This window comes from Tursiops truncatus, chromosome 4 (genome assembly GCF_011762595.2).
Source record: "Tursiops truncatus isolate mTurTru1 chromosome 4, mTurTru1.mat.Y, whole genome shotgun sequence".
NCBI lineage: Eukaryota > Metazoa > Chordata > Mammalia > Artiodactyla > Delphinidae > Tursiops > Tursiops truncatus.
The window spans coordinates 17,321,492-17,341,162 of record NC_047037.1 but is presented as its reverse complement, the minus strand read 5'-3'; the positions used below and the strand labels follow the sequence as shown (position 1 = coordinate 17,341,162).

The 19,671-nt window shown below is 44.2% G+C and overlaps 1 long non-coding RNA gene and 1 other non-coding gene across 2 annotated transcripts; both read left to right on the top strand.

Moving 5' to 3' along the window:
- The first annotated feature begins 245 nt into the window (after nt 1-245).
- Nucleotides 246-7,199, top strand: LOC141278447 (uncharacterized). Its single transcript, XR_012331199.1, has 3 exons — nt 246-263; nt 4,407-4,512; nt 7,166-7,199. It is a non-coding gene; the product is annotated as an uncharacterized lncRNA (long non-coding RNA).
- A 1,047-nt stretch (nt 7,200-8,246) lies between these two features.
- TRNAE-CUC (transfer RNA glutamic acid (anticodon CUC)) lies at nt 8,247-8,319 on the top strand. Its single transcript has one exon. It is a non-coding gene; the product is annotated as a tRNA-Glu (tRNA).
- Nucleotides 8,320-19,671: the final 11,352 nt, after the last annotated feature.

Here is a 19,671-nt window from a genome sequence, read left to right as displayed (position 1 = left end):
TCCCAGACCAGGGCTCGAACCTGTGTCCCCTGCATTGGCAGGCAGATTCTCAACCACTGCGCCACCTGGGAAGCCTGTGACGTCACAATTTATTGTGGGAGGAACTAAGCACATCCTGTGTGACTCCATTGGGAGAGGCCTCTTAGAAGCCTATGCTGGTTTCCTCCAGATTTCCACCCATGTGCCTCTTCCCTTTGCTGATTGCTTTATATCCTTTCTCCATAATCAATCGCAGCCATGAATATGATTATTTGCTGAGTCCTGTGAGTCCTAGTGAATCACCAAAACTGGGTGTGGTCTTGGGGACCTATGACACAGTTGGGAACTCCGGAATTTCTAGAACAAGGGGATTAAGAAGGCAAACCATTTGGAAGATGGTGGTGGTGTAGCTTAGGACACCACATAAAAAGCTAGTGTGGGTCTCAATAAAGCTGTTATTTAAAACAAATACAAAATAACAATTAAAAAAACTGGAGTAACACCTAAGGGATATTTAGAGGAAGCTAACAGCTCCTTGAATAAGAGACACCCTGAGGGTGACATAACCTAAAAAAATTGTGGCCACACATATGTTCACCCTCTACGGATTAATAAGCTCCTTGAAAACAGGGTGTTACAAGGTCTTTGTACCTTCATACTCAGAGAAGGTCATTTTGTAGACTGATGAGATGAATGGATTTACAGACTTTTAAAAAAAAGTTTACAGGGACTCAGAGTTTAAGTGGAGGACCCAGGATTACCTAACCAGCCAATGGCTGAAGAAAGTTTTTTTTTTCTTTTTTTTTTTGTGGTACGTGGGCCTCTCACTGCTGTGGCCACAGGCTCCGGACACGCAGGCCCAGCGGCCATGGCTCACGGGCCCAGCCGCTCCGCGGCATGTGGAATTTTCCCGGACCGGGGCACGAACCCGTGTACCCTGCATCGGCAGGCGGACTCTCAACCACTGTGCCACCAGGGAAGCCCTGAAGGAAGTTTTATAACTCTCAATTTGTTTTAACTTTTGTCAGCAAAATAGACTGGTTTTGAGGCTTAGCGGGGTCCTATTATGGTTACATGGAGGTTAAAAAATAAAAAGGGGAGAAATTTCTGCTGAGTTATATACTTGTAGCTTCTTGGACACCACTGTCCATTTAATTGACAGAGACCTTAAAAGAAAAAGGCCTGGACTTTGAGCAGTAGGTGGAGGCCATGGGTGGGAAGGGGTGTGCATCTGTGGTACCAACAGGAGAGCTTTGCAGGTGAGGCCCCAGACCCAAATCCCAAGGCAGATGGATGGGAGCGGCTGGTTCCCAGGCAGCCTTCTTGGTTCCAGAGTCGGAGTTAGCCTCTTCCTTCTTGCTTCATTCCTCACTTTTCTTTGGAGTACCTCTCCGTCTCTCTGTCTTTTCAGACTTCTCCCTTCCCCCCTTCTTTCTTTGTTTTCTCACTTTCTTTTGTCCCCTCTGTCCCTAACCCTTCTCCACCTCAGTCTTTGTCCCTTAATTTTTACTGCCTTCTCTCTGGCTCTTTCTTTTTTTTTTTTTTTTTTTTGCGGTATGCAGGCCTCTCGCTGTCGTGGCCTCTCCCGTTGTGGAGCACAGGCTCCGGACGCACAGGCTCAGCCGCCATGGCTCACGGGTCCAGCTGCTGCATGGCACGTGGGATCTTCCCAGACTGGGACACGAACCCATGTCCCCTGCATCGGCAGGCGGACTCTCAACCACTGTACCACCAGGGAAGCCCTCTGGCTCTTTCTTGATGCCGTCTTCTCCGTTCAAGTTTTAACCCGCCCCTTGGCTAGGTTCCGGACTCTGCTTCTGTCTTCTGTCTTGAAGTTCCCTGAAACATGGTCCACTTACCCTGGATGAGAATGAGCACCTTCAGTCAGCTGAAAATTGGAAAAAACAATTGTAGTAAGAGCCTTCTTGAGCCAAGTATTACCTTCCTCCTGATGCTAAAACTTGGGGAATGTGTCAAAGATGATACCAAGAGTTCAGCTGAGGTTTCTTGAACAGTTCCTGCTTTGAAGATGACAGTCATCCATGCTTTTTCACTAGGTCTGTATTTTTAGCCATAGTATTTGCCACCCCTAAAGATAGCACTGCCATGTGCTGTAGTAAATACGCTGCGTAGCTGAGCGTGTCCCTCAGGTGCTAGAGAAGATCACTCAACCACTCAAACCACTGGCGTCACTGGGAATTACTGACCTCCAGCCTCAGCTGGGCCCTTGGGACCTTTCAACAACCCTTGTGATGATTCTCAGTGAGCCCCTACTCCCCTTCCCACCCAGGAATTCTGACAGCCCTTCCAACCAATAGTTCTCACATTCAGCAGATGACCCTCCCTCTACTTTATCAAGAAAGTGATTATCCATAAACAGTTTGACCTTACAAACTTCCCTTTTCCCATAACTTTCTCCTCTCCACCATTCATGGGGATAAAGAGTTCCCTTTTTAGTTCAAAGCCAGCCCCTTCACCTGTATTCTTGATCCTTTTCCTCTCATCTCTGGCATCGTCTTCTATGCCTATCATCTCTCCTACACATCACCAGTTGTTCTCCTTTCTACTGGCTCTTTGCATACAATCCGTAAATATGTTCAAAGACTTCTTTTGGAAAGAAACAATCTCTTTTGACCCTCTCCACCTTCCAATGCCTCTGGCCGCTGCCCAAATCTTTCTAGTCAAGCTTCCTTTTCTAGTCAAGTTTCTGGAAAGAAGAAAATTCACTTGTTTTTCCACTTGCTCACCTTGCGTTCAGTCCTCACATCCCTGAGATCTCACTTCCTTCACCCGTCCTTCTGCTGAAAATGATTCTGGCCAAGATCTCTACTCTGGCAAAGATTTCGAATGGTCTTCATATTGACAAAACCAATAGTCACTTTTAATCTTTATCTTATTAGACCTCTCTGTAGTACTTGACACTATTGATCTTCTCATTCTTGAAATTTCTTGGCAACTAGAATATTTATCTCCTGGTTCCTTGCCATTTCTGACTGTGCTTCTTGATCTCTCTAGGGGCCTCCTCTTCCTTTACTCACCTTTTAAGCTGGGAATTAAAAACTCAAGTATCTACCAGGACCAGGGAAGTAATATAAATAAATGAAGCAAGTATATGAAACAGCAGCACCATAGTAATAATTAATGGGAGTTGACATTAGCCTTGGCGTTAGAAAGACAGCGGTGAGTGGTGGGGGCTGTAAACAGTTGGAGAACATGTATCCCATTCAAAACGGGAAGCTGCTGCTCAGTTTTGGTAGAATGTTGCTGTGTGAAAATGCAAGTCCAGGGGGTCCAGAGCCCCTGACTTTAAGAGAATCTGGAAATTCTCATTTTCAGATGAAATTTCTGATGTTAAATGTTGGCCACAGAATCAAAGAAAACATGCTGAACTTGTTTGTAAAATCTACCTTAAATATTGGTGTACCTCACAGTTGTGTTCTGGCCCCATGGCTATCTCTTTACATACTCTCCTTATACTGGCTCAACTATTCTCATGATTTTAACTCCCACCAAGGAACCGAAGCCCCTCATCTCCCAGTCTGGTCTCTCCTGTGACACTCAGGTACATAAACCCAATTACTTGTTGGACATTATAATTGCATGTTCGATAAGCAATTCAAGTTCCACATGTTCAAACTTGAACTCATCGTTCCCCAGACATCTCGCTACCCTCTCAGCTGGTTGTATCACCATTCTCCTAGCCATTCAATCCAGATTTTGGGGAGCTAATCTGAATTTTTGTTGTTATTGTTATTCTCTGTCATTCATAGCTCTCCAAAACCAAGGCCTGTCCATTGTACCCATTATATTGCTTGATCTGTCTAATCCTACTACCACTGTCTTCGTTAAGGTCCTCAACATCTCTTGCTTAAATTATCACATTAGACTTTTAAGTACTCCCGACCCATTTGCCTGCCTCCAGATTAACCTTCTTGAAATCTATTTTTTATATTGAGACCAAAGTGATAAAGGCAAATTTGATCACTCTCCCATCCTCTTGAAACATTTTGAGAGCTCGCCAATGCCTACTGAGTCAAGCCCAAGGTGGAGATTAAGGTTTTCGGTGACCTCACCCCTCCTTTTCTGGTCCTTGATGCTCTAGTACTTCCAAAGAGCCTGTAGCTCCTCACATACACCAGCATGCTTTCTGCCTCCTTGACTTCACTCTTTCTGTCCTTGCTGTCTTCCCACATAGTTCCCAGTGCCCTCTAATTCTTACCCAACAGTCAAGATACTTCTCTTTCTGGGAACCCTTCCCTGAATTTCCATTTTGGGCCAAGAGTCGCTCATCTGGACCCCCATAAACACTGTGTTTATATGTTACAATTCTTCCTGTATCGCATTATTATGCTGTGTTTTTGTGTTGCAAGCTGTGCTAGGGTAGAAAGCATACCCTGATTCATTTGTATCCTCTCCTCCGACTTTAGCATCCAGTACAGTTCCTGGCACACGGCAATGACTCAACAAATATCGCTAAACGAAACTGAAGTAACATCTCAGTTGGGGAAATGGAAGCAACAATCATGACACTTGGTAATGAGAAATTTCCCAGGGATCCGAATGAGGTGTGGAATTTAGCCCAAGACTTTGGAGAAAGAGGATTCAGGACAAGTTTCGTACATAATTTTGGTTCCGAAACCACAGGAAGAAAGCAGAGCTAAGTGGTAGTACACTGAAATCCCAGAAGATGGGGTTATAGCCTCATCAGACTAAAGAGACGAATGCAATCTTAGGCTAGAGTAGTTGTATCATGCGTGTCCAGTTTAGAGGAGGGAATAGTTCCACTGTTCCTCATCCTGGTCAGCCTGCAGCCTAAATGTGGTGTCCAGGTCTGGGTGTGTCATTCTTGCATGACCAACTGAGAGATGAAGACCAGCGTGGTGAGGAGTCCCAAAGCCATGCCACTGAAGGGGAAGTTAAAGGACTGGGGGTGTTTGGTCTCAAGAAAAAGTATTAGTGGCAACCTGAGAGAAGCACTGAAACATTGGAAGCACCCTCATTTGAGAAAGGGAAAATCTCTACCTCATGAGGCACCAGAGGATGAAACTGGGACAAATAAATGAGAGCTACAGGGAAGTGTTGTAAATGACAATCCCACGTCAGGGACAGTTGTCTAAGAAATCAGGAGTTTCCAGAAAGTAATGGACTTCTTCACCAGCAGTGAACAGCTCGCAGCCCCAGGAAGGTTTGAGGAAATGCTAACCAGCCAGCTACCAAGGCAATTTCAGAAGCGCCTGCTGCTTTGGTGGTAGCCTGGACTAGATGACCAGTAGATGACCTCCCAATACTAAGAGCCTAGAATTCTGTGAGACTAGAGAAACCATCTTTCTTTCCTAAAGGGAAGGTTACAGTTCTGAGGCGAAGAAGTGGAGAGAAACAAGAGCTGTCATTTGATTTCACCAGTTCAGAAACCATCATGGTACTCTTTCTTCCCCTGGAAAGATTTCACATTTGGCATTCTTGGTGCTCTCCAGTCACATCCTTCTACTTTCCTCAGACTTGGAGCTCTATCTACGATAGATCCTTCAATCACTCCCAATTCGCCTAATACTCACCCCCTTCCTGTGTTGCTACATGAGTACAAGGAACTTCCCCAGGAACCAGGAATGATCCTGGAGGGCCACAGAAGTGTAGATGACCATCCTGTGACGAGAGAGTGGCTAATTCTGCATCAGTGCCTCTACTGGTCAGAACTTGGTAGGAGGAGTCTTTTTTTTTTTTTTAACATCTTTATTAGAGCATAATTGTTTTACAATGGTGTGTTAGTTTCTGCTATATAACAAACTGAATCAGCTATATGTATACATATATCCCCATATCCCCTCCCTCTTTCATCTCCCTCCCGCCCTCCCTATCCCACCCCTCTAGGTGGACAAAAAGCATGGAGCTGATCTCCCTGTGCTACGGAGGAGTCTTCTTAAAGGATATACCAGCATGTTCTTCAGAGTTAGAACCCTCCATAGCAGGGGACTTCACTTCACCTGGCGGTCCAGTGATTAAGACTTTGCCTTCCAATGCAGGGGGTGCGGGTTCAACCCCTGGTCAGGGAGCTAAGATCCGCATGCCTCATGGCCAAAAAACCAAAACAGAAAACAGAAGTAACATTGTAATAAATTCAATAAAGACTTTAAAAATGGTCCGCAACAAAAAAATCTTAAAAAAAAGAAAGCCCTCCATAGGGGAAGGAGGTTTGGAGAACCCCACTCAAAAATACAAGGATAAGAAGCAAAGTATAAACATAAGAGAAAGTATGTCAGTTCAGCAGGATTTAGAGTTAGCCCCTCAGAAGTGATCCGGGATCTGGAGATAAAGTTCTATTACACCAGAGTTTGCTAGAACCTGGAGCCTGGCTAACCTCTTCATCGTTTGATTCCAGTTGTCCCTTCTCTGTTTTTTCTTGGAAAACTTATCTACCACTGGTGCTCTGCAGCTGGTCTTGTAGGGAAAGGAATCCCAAAGTTCTTCCTTCTCCAGGAGAAGGAGCCTGAGACATGGCGCCAGGGGACTTCCTCGTAGATGGGGGACTCCCTGAATGCTCTCCTTGCTTAGCTGGGATTCTAGTCAGCCTCTTCTACCTGGTCACCATGGACACTCCTGAAGCCCTCATCATCCGTGGCCATCACCATCCTTGTGTCATTCGTGTCCTCTGGCTGTGTTTCCTCTCTTAGGCCCTGAACTGCTGCTGGGGAAACTGGAAATCTGCAGACCTGAATCACTACAAGTTTTATCATGCTACCAGCTGAGCCAGTTTTCTTCAGCCCTTACACATCCCCACACTGGCTGTTTCCAATCCAATCACTCAATATGGCCCCAATCCCCCTCCCAGAGGACATTACCTCCCTCTTTGTTGAGGCTACCATATTTCAGCTGTCCCATCTACACTCACCTCCCTTTCAGACCAATCCCTGTTTACAGAAGGGGTATATCTCTCAGTTCTAAGAATTCACTCTTCCCCTAACCTCTCGATTTTGACTCTTCCTGCCTTCTTGCCTCCTTAGACGTCCTCCTCAACTCTGACTTCAAATCCAGTTCTGTATCTCTACTGGCCTATAGGACACATATGCTAAGTGTCATGGCATCACCAAGTCCCCTGACAACATGCCCCTAATGGGACTTACCTTCATCACAACCCTCCTCCAAGATCGCCATCACCAACCCATGTCCTCATGTCCTCCTTCCCTCACAGCCATCTGGTCACCACAGAGGGATGAGTATGAGAGAAAGACCAGCAGCACTGCAGAGATGCAGCCCCTTGTGGTCAAGCCTCTGAACAACTGGCAGCAGCTGCTTCCCTCCAGACTTCTAGGAATTGGACAAAAATGTAAAAGGTTAGTTTGAGCCGGTGTAAGTTTGGTATTCTGTTACTTGATAAAATGCATTCAAAACCGGTACACCAATTCCAATCGACTTCGGAACCAGTGTTCTTTCTGGTATATCGCTCGCTGAGACTTATGGGGAATTTAGAATAGCTCCTGGAGCATGACCTGCATTCAAATATTTGTTAAATGAATGAATGAATGAAGACTAAATTCAACATCCAAACATTTTTTAAACAAACATTAGAAACCTCACGTGTAGGTTCAAAGTTTAATTTTATGTTTCCTGGAGAGCACCTAGGTGATTTCCAGTCTGCTAGATTTAAATATAAATAATCTTACAGGATTTTTTTTCTTTATGAGTAGAGCACTGGTGAATAAATTTTGATTAGACTAATACTTTTTTGTTCAAGGCAGCGTGGTTGCAGCTACAATAGGTTAGGAATTTTCTGGTCTGTCACAGTGGATTGTTAGGATTGGGTCTAAACCCAGGGATTACTAATCAGCACTTATTTTCCTGGCCCTGGTTGTTAACTGGTCATTTGGCCAAATGCCAACATGGTTAATCGCGTCCCGGCTTCCTAAATCTCCGTGTTTTTAACAAGAGCCTTCATTTCCTGGGCTAAGCTGCTCCAAAGTGTTCGATAACTGAGGTATAAAGGATGAGTTTTCAGAGGGATGAGATTTCCTGACCAGGTGACCGGAAAAGTGTAGCTGTCAGTTGTATCTCACGTGTTCTAGTAGTCAGATTCTGATTACAAAAGGGAGGCATTGCCGGGAAATTTTAGGTCGAAAAAACTGAAATTTCCTGTTTCCACAGTCACTTATTTCAGTGGTCATCAAACTCTGTTTCAGGGAGTCTATCAACATTTGCGGTTGCTGATGTTAATGGAAGCTAGTGAAACCAATGTCAAACTTTTGCATTAACCAAAAATCCTGTTCTCAGGGACTTCCCTGGTGGTCCAGTGGTTAGGACTCTGCACTCTCACTGCTGAGGGCCCGGGTTCGATCCCTGGTCGGGGAACTAAGATCCCACAAGCCTCTAGGTGCAGCAAAAAAAAAAAAAAAAAAAAAAAAAAATCCTGTTCTCCTTGGTTAACCTAATTATAAGGAAATGTAAATTTACATTTTAAACTTTCCATTAATATATACTCCTTGACTGGTTTCATATATTAGAGTTCCAGTGAGGTTTCATTTTTTAAAAAGAGCTCTTCTATTAAAAAGGTTGAAATGGCTGAGAGGTCAACATGGTGGAGGACGCTTGCTGGGGGGAAAAGCAATATTTCCTGCCTTAGAGAGAAATCTTAAGGGTTAAATGAAATAATTTGTGTGAGAACCACAGTGCTGCACAGCAGGAGGTGAGCGAGCGAGCGAAGCTTCATCCGCCGCTCCCCCGTGGCTCCCCAGAGCTCGCATTACTTCCTGAACCATTTCCCCCACCGCCGCCCTGTCCGTGGAAAAATTGTCTTCCACGGTCCCTGGTGCCCAAAATGTTGGGGACCACTGGTATCAAGGTTAGTAAAATTTAGTGGAAGGGAGGGAGGGAGGAAGGAAGGAAGGAAGGAAGGAAGGAAAGAAGGAAGGAAAGAAGGAGGGAAGGAAGGAAAAGAGAGACTTAAAAGCAGGTGTGCTAGGTATCTTTGGGCTCTCTAGGTTCACCTTTCACTCTTCTCCACCCTACTCCCTGTCGGGAGGCTGACCTATATGGGCATATTACCAGAGGTCCATTTGCCTTGGCCTCCAGTGCATTTTGGCTAACTGGAGGCCCTGGTGGGACTCTAGAGGGTGGAATAAGGGGGAGGTCAGGGTATTTACACCCTGGTTCTCCCTTAGGCTGTTTGTGTTTCTTCATCAAACGCCACTGCTCCTCTCAAGGCAGCCTCCTCCACACACTCTCCTTCCGGGTTCTGGTATCAGTGTTCTCCCCTTGCCTCTTTGGGGCTGGGGAGGTATAATATTGTACTTTATAATAAAAACTATATATATATATATTTGGTCTTTGCTCCAATCCTGGCACATAGCTCCTAAAACCCTTGGAATTCCCTAAATGATGGGGGGCGGGTCTTTTGTTAATGAGGCAACCTTTGGAAAACCCCCAGATAACCAAAGAATGGAAACTGGTTGCCAGGGGAAACTACCATGTGATTGGAGGGTTGGAACTGTCAGTCCCACCTCCCTGACCTCCAGGGAGAGGAGAGGGGCTGGAGAGTGAATTCAACCACCAATGGCCATTGACTTAATCAGTCGTGCCTACGTAATGAAGCCTCCATAAAAACGGACAAGGATGGGGTTTGGAGAGCTTCCAGGTTGGTGAACCAGAATACTTCCATGTGCCACTGTGCCAGGCCCCAAACTCCATGAGGACAGAAGCTCCTTTGTTTAGGATCTTGCCCTATGTATCTCTTCATCTGGCTGTTGCATTGTATCCTTCAATATCTTTTGTAATAAGTCAGTAATCCTGAGTTCTGTGAGCTTCTCTAGCAAATTAACTGAGAAGGGGGTCGTGGGAACCTCTAATTTATAGCCAGTTGGTCAGTAGCACAGATAAAAATCTGGACTTCTGATTGGCATCCAAAGTGGAGGGCAGTCTTGTGGGGCTGAGCCCTTAAGTGGTGGGATCTGATTTCTTCTCCAGGTGGACAGCGTCAGAACTGAGTTAAATTGTAGGACGCCCAGCTGGTGTTGGAATTGCTGGGTGGTATGGGGGAAAAAAACCTCACACGTTAGAATTGGTATTAGAATCATTAGGTGGTAATACCTCCATTGCTACTAATTCCAGGTTACTGCATGGACCTCTGTGGTTCCCCCATGTCCTGCCCACACTTTTGTAAAGAGATGCCTTGTGGGGGAGCTCTTGATGTATTATTCTAACTAAGGGTTACCATTTGTCCCTGTTGGAGCCCGACTGATACCGTGAGTAGCTCCATGTTCTTTGTTTGACACCCCCAAAATACTTACCCTTTCTCCCCATGTTCTGTATCTCCAGAGGCAGATCTCTGGAGACCTCACGTTGGATTGGCCAATGGGAACCACCATCAGGAGGTCTGAGGGCTGGAGGAGAGAGGATGGGTTATTTATTCCCTGCCAGGTTTTGACTTGGCAGTTGTGTTCTACTTCAGACCATAGCTCCAGCCAGGCAGGCCCTCTCCCAGGCCTCAGCAATGACCGGGGCCATCACTTTGCCCTTCCAACTCTATGGATGTTAATAGCTCCCTAATGTGGCTCATTCTTGGGTGCTTCACCATTTCTGGTTGGTTCCCTTAACTCTGACCCATCTTCATGAAATAATTCTTAAACTCTCCTCATTTACTCCCGAGGTAATTGAGTGTGTCAATTATTCCCTGCCAGGACCCCGACTGCTATAGTGGGTTTTAAGACTTATGCAGATTGGAGTTTTATTCACTGCAATGATTCATTTTTTAAAAAATTAATTAACTTATGGTCTTCGTTGCTGCGCGTGGCTTTCTCTAGTTGCGGCGAGTGGGGGCTACTCTTCGAAGCGTTGTGTGGGCTTCTCATCGCGGTGGCTTCTCTTGTTGCAGAGCAAGGGCTTTAGGCGCGCGGGCTTCAGTAGTTGTGGCTCGCAGGCTCTAGAGCACAGGCTCAGTAGTTGTGGCGCACGGGCTTAGTTGCTTTGCAGCCTGTGGGATCTTCCCAGACCGGGGCTTGAACCCGTGTCCCCTGTATTGGCAGGTGGATTCTCAACCACTGTGCCAACAGGGAAGCCTGATGACTCCTTTTTACAGAAGTCTTAGTAAAGCTCTGAGATTGTTTAAATTCAGACAAGTAGCAAAAACAAGGTTTTCCTTTTATTCCCCCTTCCTGTTTCAAGATAGTAGAGTTCATAGAGCAGGAAAAACCCAATACATTAATTGGTTCTTTGTCTGTCCCCAGGCAGGGCATGTAGTCAGGGAGGGAGCAAGATGACAATACAGGGATGTGAAAAACTGGCAACTGAAGAATCAGGAACTACATAATGAATTCAGAACATGCGGCGAACAGAGCAGTAAATCTTCAACTATAGAATGTATTTATGCTAAAGAACATCTCATAGATTTAAGTTCCAAAGGAACATAACCAATGACATTTCACTCTTGAAAATTCAGTAAGTCAACTACCTCCATAGAAGAGAGTATGAGTTTCTCAGTTTAGAACTTGGGAGACAGGGGTGTGAGAAATAAAAAGGCATAACAAAAGGATACATCATGGCTCCATGGTCCATGATTCCTAAGACATTCCAAGTGAGGAAATTTGTTCTGTATTTAATGAATTTCAGGTAATTTCATCCTGTCTCTCCTGATCACCATCACTTGACAAGTTAATGGAATGCGACATTTATTGAAAGCCCACTCTGTATTGTGGATATAAAAATGAATGAACATGGCAGATGAATACACTGGTGACTCCATATCAAAGCAGACTATGATACTTATACAAGGAAAGCTCTCGTAGTATAAACACGAGTGACTTGAGAGCGTGGAAGTGGTCCTGTTGCATCCTTTTATCTAACATCAATTCCTCAGGCTGCAGTTAAAACCCAGTTCTGTCTCATTTCTAGAAAGAGATGGATAGCAGCTGTTTACTATCTTTCGTGTAATTGCATCTCAAAGGGTAATTTAATGATGACTTTACCTCTGCTCTCAATCCTTCCTGCTAATTTGCCTTCATTATCCCAGTGTGGACGTCCTACCCAGGTCTTCTATCCTACAAGCCTATTTCCTTGGCACACCCAGAGAGGCATCCAAAGCTTTGAGTTGGAGGTGCCCGTGTTTCAGAACAATAACCACAGTTCATTACAGCTGCCCCTTGCAGTCTGGTCTTTTCACTTATCTACACATAGGAAACTGTAATAGTTTTAGGCTTCCATTGGGCTAAATGGAAGAGATTATTTGTGGCTGAAGGCCAAGAGCTTAGGACTATGATTGCCTCGGGTCCTGCCTGGTTACCCGAAGGTCTAAGAGGATCTGTACAGCTCTTTCACTGCTCAGACACTAGGAATTTCTGGCCTACAGAATGAAGTCCAAACACCTTAAGCTGTGTCGCAGGTGACACGTCCAGGCAGCAGTCTAAATGGGGGCCTTGTTAGCTGGTTTTGTCCACCCTGGACACTGAACTCTTGACTGTCTGCTCAGCACAGACATCTGCATACAGAACCCTATACAGAAGGGTTCTTTAACTAGGGAATTTATGAAGACGGCAAAAGATGATGACTGAAGCCACACTCTGAAATGAGAACACTCTCAAGTTTATCATACACAGTTATATTCAGCTAACCATAAAGAGGATACGTAATGGGTGGTTTCATTTGTCTCCAGTGGATCTTTCCTAAGAAACTGGTAATAACCCTTAACAGTATCCCTCTGTGTGCTTCTCACTGTTTGATTCCTGGGGTACCTGTACTGTGATGCTCACTTTTTTATCTCAGGTTTTTATTACTTTTGCTAGTAGTTCTCAGCTTCTGAACATTAGCCACAGGAATGGTTGGTCTTAGGCAAATCTGTCTCTGGACTTCCTGGAATAGGCAGTACCCCTATGGGATTGCATTATTTGGAGCTGTAATGGCGGAGGGTGAGGAAAGAGTGGCTTAAATTTTAGGGGGTGTAAAAGATTACTTCCTGTTCAGAGTGGGCTCTGAAAATAAATCCTCCATTGCATAGATGGATGGTTGCCATGACACTTCCTGTATAACACCTTCACCCATCCTCTCCTGGGGTTAACAGTCCAGACATCATTGCTCACTCACCAGTCAAGGCCTTCACCATCTGGATGTACATGTTTCCTTTTCAGCCTTGGTGTTCCTTCTGTTTAACAACGACAAAAAACATCTTTCCCCGTTTGACTTTCTGGTAAATATCCACTCATCAAGATCTGTGATTCCTTCCCCGCTCCCTGGTGGAGTAAGTTCATTCCTTCCTTTTATTCTCATCTCATAATGTCCATACTTCCTCTTCCACAGTATTTATCATGTGGAATTATGGTAATAGTTACTTATTTGTCTATCTCCTCCCATCCCTATGAGACTATTGACCCTTGAGGCTAGCAATGGTGTCTTATTCAGCTAGGTATTCACAATGTCCAACACATAGCTCGGCATGGAGAAGATGCCCCACAGATGTCAGCTGAATGATTGTAGAGCAGGCAAGAGGTTCCAGCGACTCTAGGGAGACCCTTCCCTGTCTGGCAGAGGCAGAGACTCTAGTGGATGTATCAAGGTTCTTAAAATTTTCACAGTTGTTGATTCCATGTCTAGCTAACATCATGCATGCTTAGGGAATATCACACGATCATGATGATAGTTTTTGATAAAAGACATGCAGTTTCCTCTGCTTGGAGCACTCTTCCCCATGCCCACCCCAAACCAGCCACGACTGCTTACTGAACTTCCTTAATCATCACACTATAAAATAATGCTCTGTTTATTGAACTGACTTCTCCCACTAAACTATACATCCATGAAGACAGGGTATATGTCAGTTATGTTCATCACCGTTTCCTCAGTCTTACCAGAAGCCTAGTGTGTAATCCATGTTAAATATTTTTTTGAATGAATGAATGAGTGGATGAATGAATGAAGTGAGTTATGCTTGTTGACTCAGCCAGGGATCTTTAGTAAAATGGTAACTAAATATTACCCTATGGAGTTTCAACAATGTAGATCCAGCTCCTTTGAAAGTTAGCAGAGCGAAGCAGGTGAACAAGATAAATTTGGCAACGCTTTAGAACCTTGTAAGAGAGAAGACATTAAGTCAGAGTAGATTATTGTAGCAAACCCTGAAAAAACTTTCCCTGCTGACTTTTATACTTAAATGAGAGCTATTCTTACAATGATTTTAATGATTCATTTGTGTTGTATCACATACCTTAGTAGGCAGGAATATTTTTACTGTTTTACTCACCAGAATGTTTTCCCAAAGCAGCTTTTTGTGAGTAACAGAATAGCTTAGATGGTGAGATACTCAGTCCTTCACCACTCCATGGTGATACTGTTGGAAGGGGGAAGTTTTTCTGTCACTGTGTCCCACAGAAGGTGGTTTGCCTTTCATTTGGCAACAGTCATTTCAGACTGGAAGGTTATGAATGGGCAGTTCAGAGAAATAATGCAAATGGCTGATGCATATCAGAGAAACAAGCTTTATCGTTTTTTGCCCGATAGGCAAAAATTTTTAAGATTTCTGATAAATGGTATTATCAATATTTATACTATTGCAGCAGGCAAGATATGGGGAAATGGGCCCTCTCATGCCCTATGTGGAGGAGGCTATAGCTCGATACAGGTTTGTTTTTTTTTTTTTTTTTTTTTGCGGGACGCGGGCCTCTCACTGTTGCGGTCTCTCCCGCTGCGGAGCACAGGCTCTGGACGCGCAGGCTCAGCGGCCATGGCTCACGGGCCCAGCCGCTCCGCAGTATGTGGGATCCTCCTGGACCGGGGCACGAACCCGCGTCCCCTGCATCGGCAGGCGGACTCTCAACCACTGCGCCACCAGGGAAGCCCCTCGATACAGGTTTCTTATGGAGACAAACTTTGAAAACATAAAGATTTAATCATAATTTAATGTGCATATCCTTTCACCCAGCAATTCCACTGTAAGAACCTGTCCTACTGATATAACCGCATAAGATGGCTCCATATATATATAAAGGAGGGCTATGTGCCTCTGTGATTTAAATGGAAAGAACGAAAGCTCTGTACATAGACAGGTTGGGCCAAAGGTACGAGGCTCGGGAGTCCTGCTAAGAAGCGTGGGCTTTCGCCCAAGGGCTATGGGGGGGCCACAGGGAATTTGGGGGACCATAATCCATAGAAAGAGGGGCCACGTTCTAGACAGCCTTAGCATTACCTTGTAGCCAAAAGAAATATCGTCAACATCCCCACATTGACTACAGTGAAAAACTCCACTGAAACCACCCCAATGTGTACCAAAGGGCATTCCACTTAAAACATACAGCTAAACTTCTTAAAGTCCTTTCCGCCATCTCTCTCTCATTTCTCACTTTATAGCAGCACAGGTACCTTCATCCTTCTCGCTTTCTCACATACCATTCCCCCAAATTCTTCGAAATTCAATCAACAATTGTTCTTTACATTTCCACATGTTTGTGAGGTTTATTTTTTCCCTTTAAAATATTCATTTTTACTTTATATCAATCTCTACGGTTTTATATTGATTATAAATATAATCAGTATCATTTTTGAGTGCAGTAATTTCTTTCTTCTACCTCATCTTTCCTTTGTCCTCTATTTTCACCCTCTGTATTAGTTTTCTATTGTGTAAGAAATTACTCCCAACTCAAAGGCTTAAAATAACACCCATTTATGATCTCCCCGTTTCTTTGGGTCAAGCGTTTGGGCATGGCTCAGCTGGGTCCTCTGATCAGGGTCTCACAGGCTGCATTAAGGTGTCTTTGGGGTTGCAGTTTCATCTGAAGCTCGGCATCCCCTTCTAAGCTCATGCGGTTGTTGGCAGAATTCATCCACTGGGGCTGTAGAACTCGTGGTGACCGATTTCTGCAAAGCCAGCATTTCTGATCTCAGGGAAGGCCTAAGCCCTCTTTTAAAGAGTTTACTTGATTAAATCAGGATCACCCAGGACAATGTTTTTGATGAATTCAAAGTCAAACCTAATTACATCTTCAAAAATCCCTTCACTTTCACCATCTAACCTAATCACAGGAGGGATATCCCATCATATTCACTGATTCCACCCACACCCGAGAGGAGAAGATGACACACAGATGAAGGTCATTAGGGACTCATCTAAGATTTTCACTTACCACTCCCTTTACCAATATCACCCCTGCGTTAGTTTCCTGTTGCTGTTGTAACAAGTATCCACATACGTAGTAGCTTAAAGCAGACATTTATTTCTCTGATAGTTCCAGAGGCCAGAAGTTGAAACGAGTCTTACAGGGCTAAAATCAAGGTGTGGCCAGGGCTGATTCCTTTCAGAGGCTCCAGGGGAGAATCTGTTTGTTCCCTGTGCTTTCCAGCTCTTGGTGGCTGCATCCCTTGGCTTGTGGCTGCCAATGTTGTCCCACTGCCTTTTCCTCTCTCTCCTTTCTTTTCTATCCTCACCTGCCTCCCTCTTATAAAAACCCCTGCAGTGATACTGGGCCCACTCTAGGATAATTTCCTAGGATAATTTCCTAAATTATCTAGGATAATTTCCCCAGTTTGAGGTTCTTAATTTAATCACACCTGTGAAGTTCCTTTTGCCATAAAAGGTAATATTCACAGGTTCTGAGGATTAGAACATGGACATCTTGGGGAGCCATTATTTAACCTCTCATACCTTCCTCCCCAACCATACTTATGATTCGTGTTTTAATGTCCTATGTTATCTCTAAATAGTTTTCCATGCTCTTTTTTTTTTGGCGGTACGCGGGCCTCTCACCGTTGTGGTCTCTCCCGTTGCGGAGCACAGGCCCCGGACGTGCAGGCTCAGTGGCCATGGCTCACGGGCCCAGCCGCTCCGCGGCATGTGGGATCTTCCCAGACCGGGACACGAACACGTGTGCCCTGCATCGGCAGGCGGACTCTCAACCACTGCGCCACCAGGGAATCCCTCCATGCTCTTTTAAGTTTACACACACACATATATACATATAAACATATTTTTGTACACATATACTGGAAGGTTTTGTTTAATGAAAATAAGTTTGTGTTATATACACTTTTCTGCATTTTTCTTTTCTTAATCAGTGAAACCTCATGGAAATCCCTACATGTTATCTGATTTAGCTCTCATTTATTTTTTCATATTTGCTGCATTACTTTCCATGGAATGGTTATTTTATCATTTATTCAACCATTCATTTACTGATAGTTATAATTTTTGTTTCCAGTTATGTTTCAATTGTTTTTGTTTTTGTCATATGTACGACCTGCAATAAACATTCTCTTACAAAGATATCCTTGTATCCTAGTGCCTTTATTGTCTGAAATGTGTTCCCAGGAGTGGAACTACTAAAGCAAAGAATATGTGTATTTATTATTTTAGTATATGTTGCCAGATTAATTTTCCAAAATGTTTGTAACAACTCACATTTTTACCACCAGTGTTTGAGTACCCTTTCCACTTCATCCCTGATAGTACTGTCTCTTTAATGGTTACTAGTTCAGTATGTTCCTTTAATTTGAATATTCACACTTACTAGTATATGAACATCTTTCCATATGTTTCATATGTTCATAATTTGGATTTGCCCTCCTGTGAACTGACTCTCGTTAACCTTTTTCCATTGGGTTGTTTGGTCATTTCTTGTCAATTTGTAAGTGTTCTGTGAATATTATTGTATTAGCTAAGGCAATACTCGTTGCTGCAACAAACACCCAAGTAATGGTTTAACACAATAGAGATTTATTGTCAATGGGATGGGTACTCTGCTCCACAGTCATTCAGAGATCCAGCCTGATGAGCACTCTGCCATCTTCAACAGCGGCTTCCTTGGTCACCGTGGCTGTCAACAGACAGCCGAGACCTAGGGGAAGAGAGAAATGGTCATGTGTGGGAGACTAGGCCTGGAGGACGCTGTGGCCCACTCACATCCCTCTGGCCGGCGCCTAGGCACTCGGCCATGACCCTATAGGAAAGTTAGGAAATGTAGGCTACGTGTAAGCCCATGGGGATGGAGTGGAGAGTGAGGGATGGATTATAAAGGGGCACCAAGAAACTTTTGGGGGTGATGAATGTTCTTTACCTTGATTATGGTGATGATTTCACAGGTGTTATACATATGGCAAGACTCATTCTACTGTACACGTTAAACGTGGCTACTGTACCTCAGTTGTATCTCAATAAGCTGTAAAAATATAATGGGGAAAAAGTACATCCCTTGAGGAAAAGGAATCAGTTTTGTGAACAGCTAGCCAATCTTTCATTAATTATATATATATATTCTCCCCAATTTGCCATTTTTTACAGTCAGATAGATCTGTTGGGGTGGCAGCGGCGAAGTGTCTGGCTTATCAGGATTGGTCAAGAAAGTCTATCTTGACACTAGATTGTATTTAAAAAAAATTTTTTCAAATTTTATTATTTTTGGCTGTGTTGGTTCTTCGTTGCTGCGTGCGGGCTTTCTCTAGTTGGGACGAGCGGAGGCTGCTCTTCATTGCGGTGCTCGGGCTTCTCATTGCAGTGGCTTCTCTTGTTGTGGAGCACGGGCTCTAGGTGTGCAGCCTTCAGCAGTTGTGGCTCTCAGACTCAGTAGTTGTGGCACGTGGGCTCCAGAGCGCAGGCTCAGTAGTTGTGGTGCACGGGCTTAGTTGCTCCATGGCATGTGGTATCTTCCCAGACCAGGGCTTGAACCTGTGTCCGCTGCATTGGCAGGGAGATTCTTAACCACTGTGCCACCAGGGAAGTCCCTAGATTGTACTTTTAATTTCCTAGATTTTCTTGCAAGATTCTTAAGAGTAATACTTGAGTTTATTCTTTTTTTCTTGCTAGTTTGATAAATTTTCTGTTCAGTCCATTTCATTTTCTTCTGTTAACATGGAAATTCTAATATTCTTTTATATCCTGTTAACAGACACCTTCTCTACTCCTGTGCTCATGATAAGACATTTTCTCTACTATCTGAAAACAAGCTGGCCATCTTTCCCACAAGATGACCCTGAAATGGTTCTGAATGCACTTGTTCTCTCCTCTCCCCTCTGTCTTTCTCAGATGGAACCTTGGCAGTGATGATACTCCCGCCTCCGTACTCTCCACTGTCAGGACTTGCTGAGGTCATTCAGTACCTTCAGTTACCATAATAAAATGGTCTTCGCAGCATCTACATCTGTTCTAAAACTTCTAGTGTAACACTCCTATTACACTTTGCCAGAGAGTCTTTCATTATGGTGATAGCCAATATTTATCGAATACTTACTATGTGCCAGGCTCAGTTTAAGTTCACATGTGTGATCTCACTTAATGTTTACAACTCTATGAGGTGGTTACTATGATTATCCTCCCTTTACAGATGAAGAAACTGAAGCAGAGAAAAGTTAAAGAACAAGTTCACACAACTGGAAAGAGGTAGAGCCAAGGATCCAAACCCAAAAGGTCGCCTGGGAGTCCTTGCCTGTGATCCATACCTGGGAGCTTGTTAGAAATGCAGAATCTCCTCTTTCCATCTAAGACCTGCTGAACTGGAATCTGCATTTGAACAAGCTCCTCAGCTGATTTCACAGTAAAGTTGAGAACTGCTGTTCTTTGCCATCGCGGGGGTTGGTGGATGACATGGCATCTGTACGCTATGAATTCTGGCGTATCCGTAAACACCTTTGCCCTCCCAGACAGGTGAATGAGAACTTGGTGAGATGGAATTCTTGGGCTGCTTTTTTTTCTCTTAGTTGTCTACATGGCCAGCGAGAAATACTATGAGAGTCTTACTC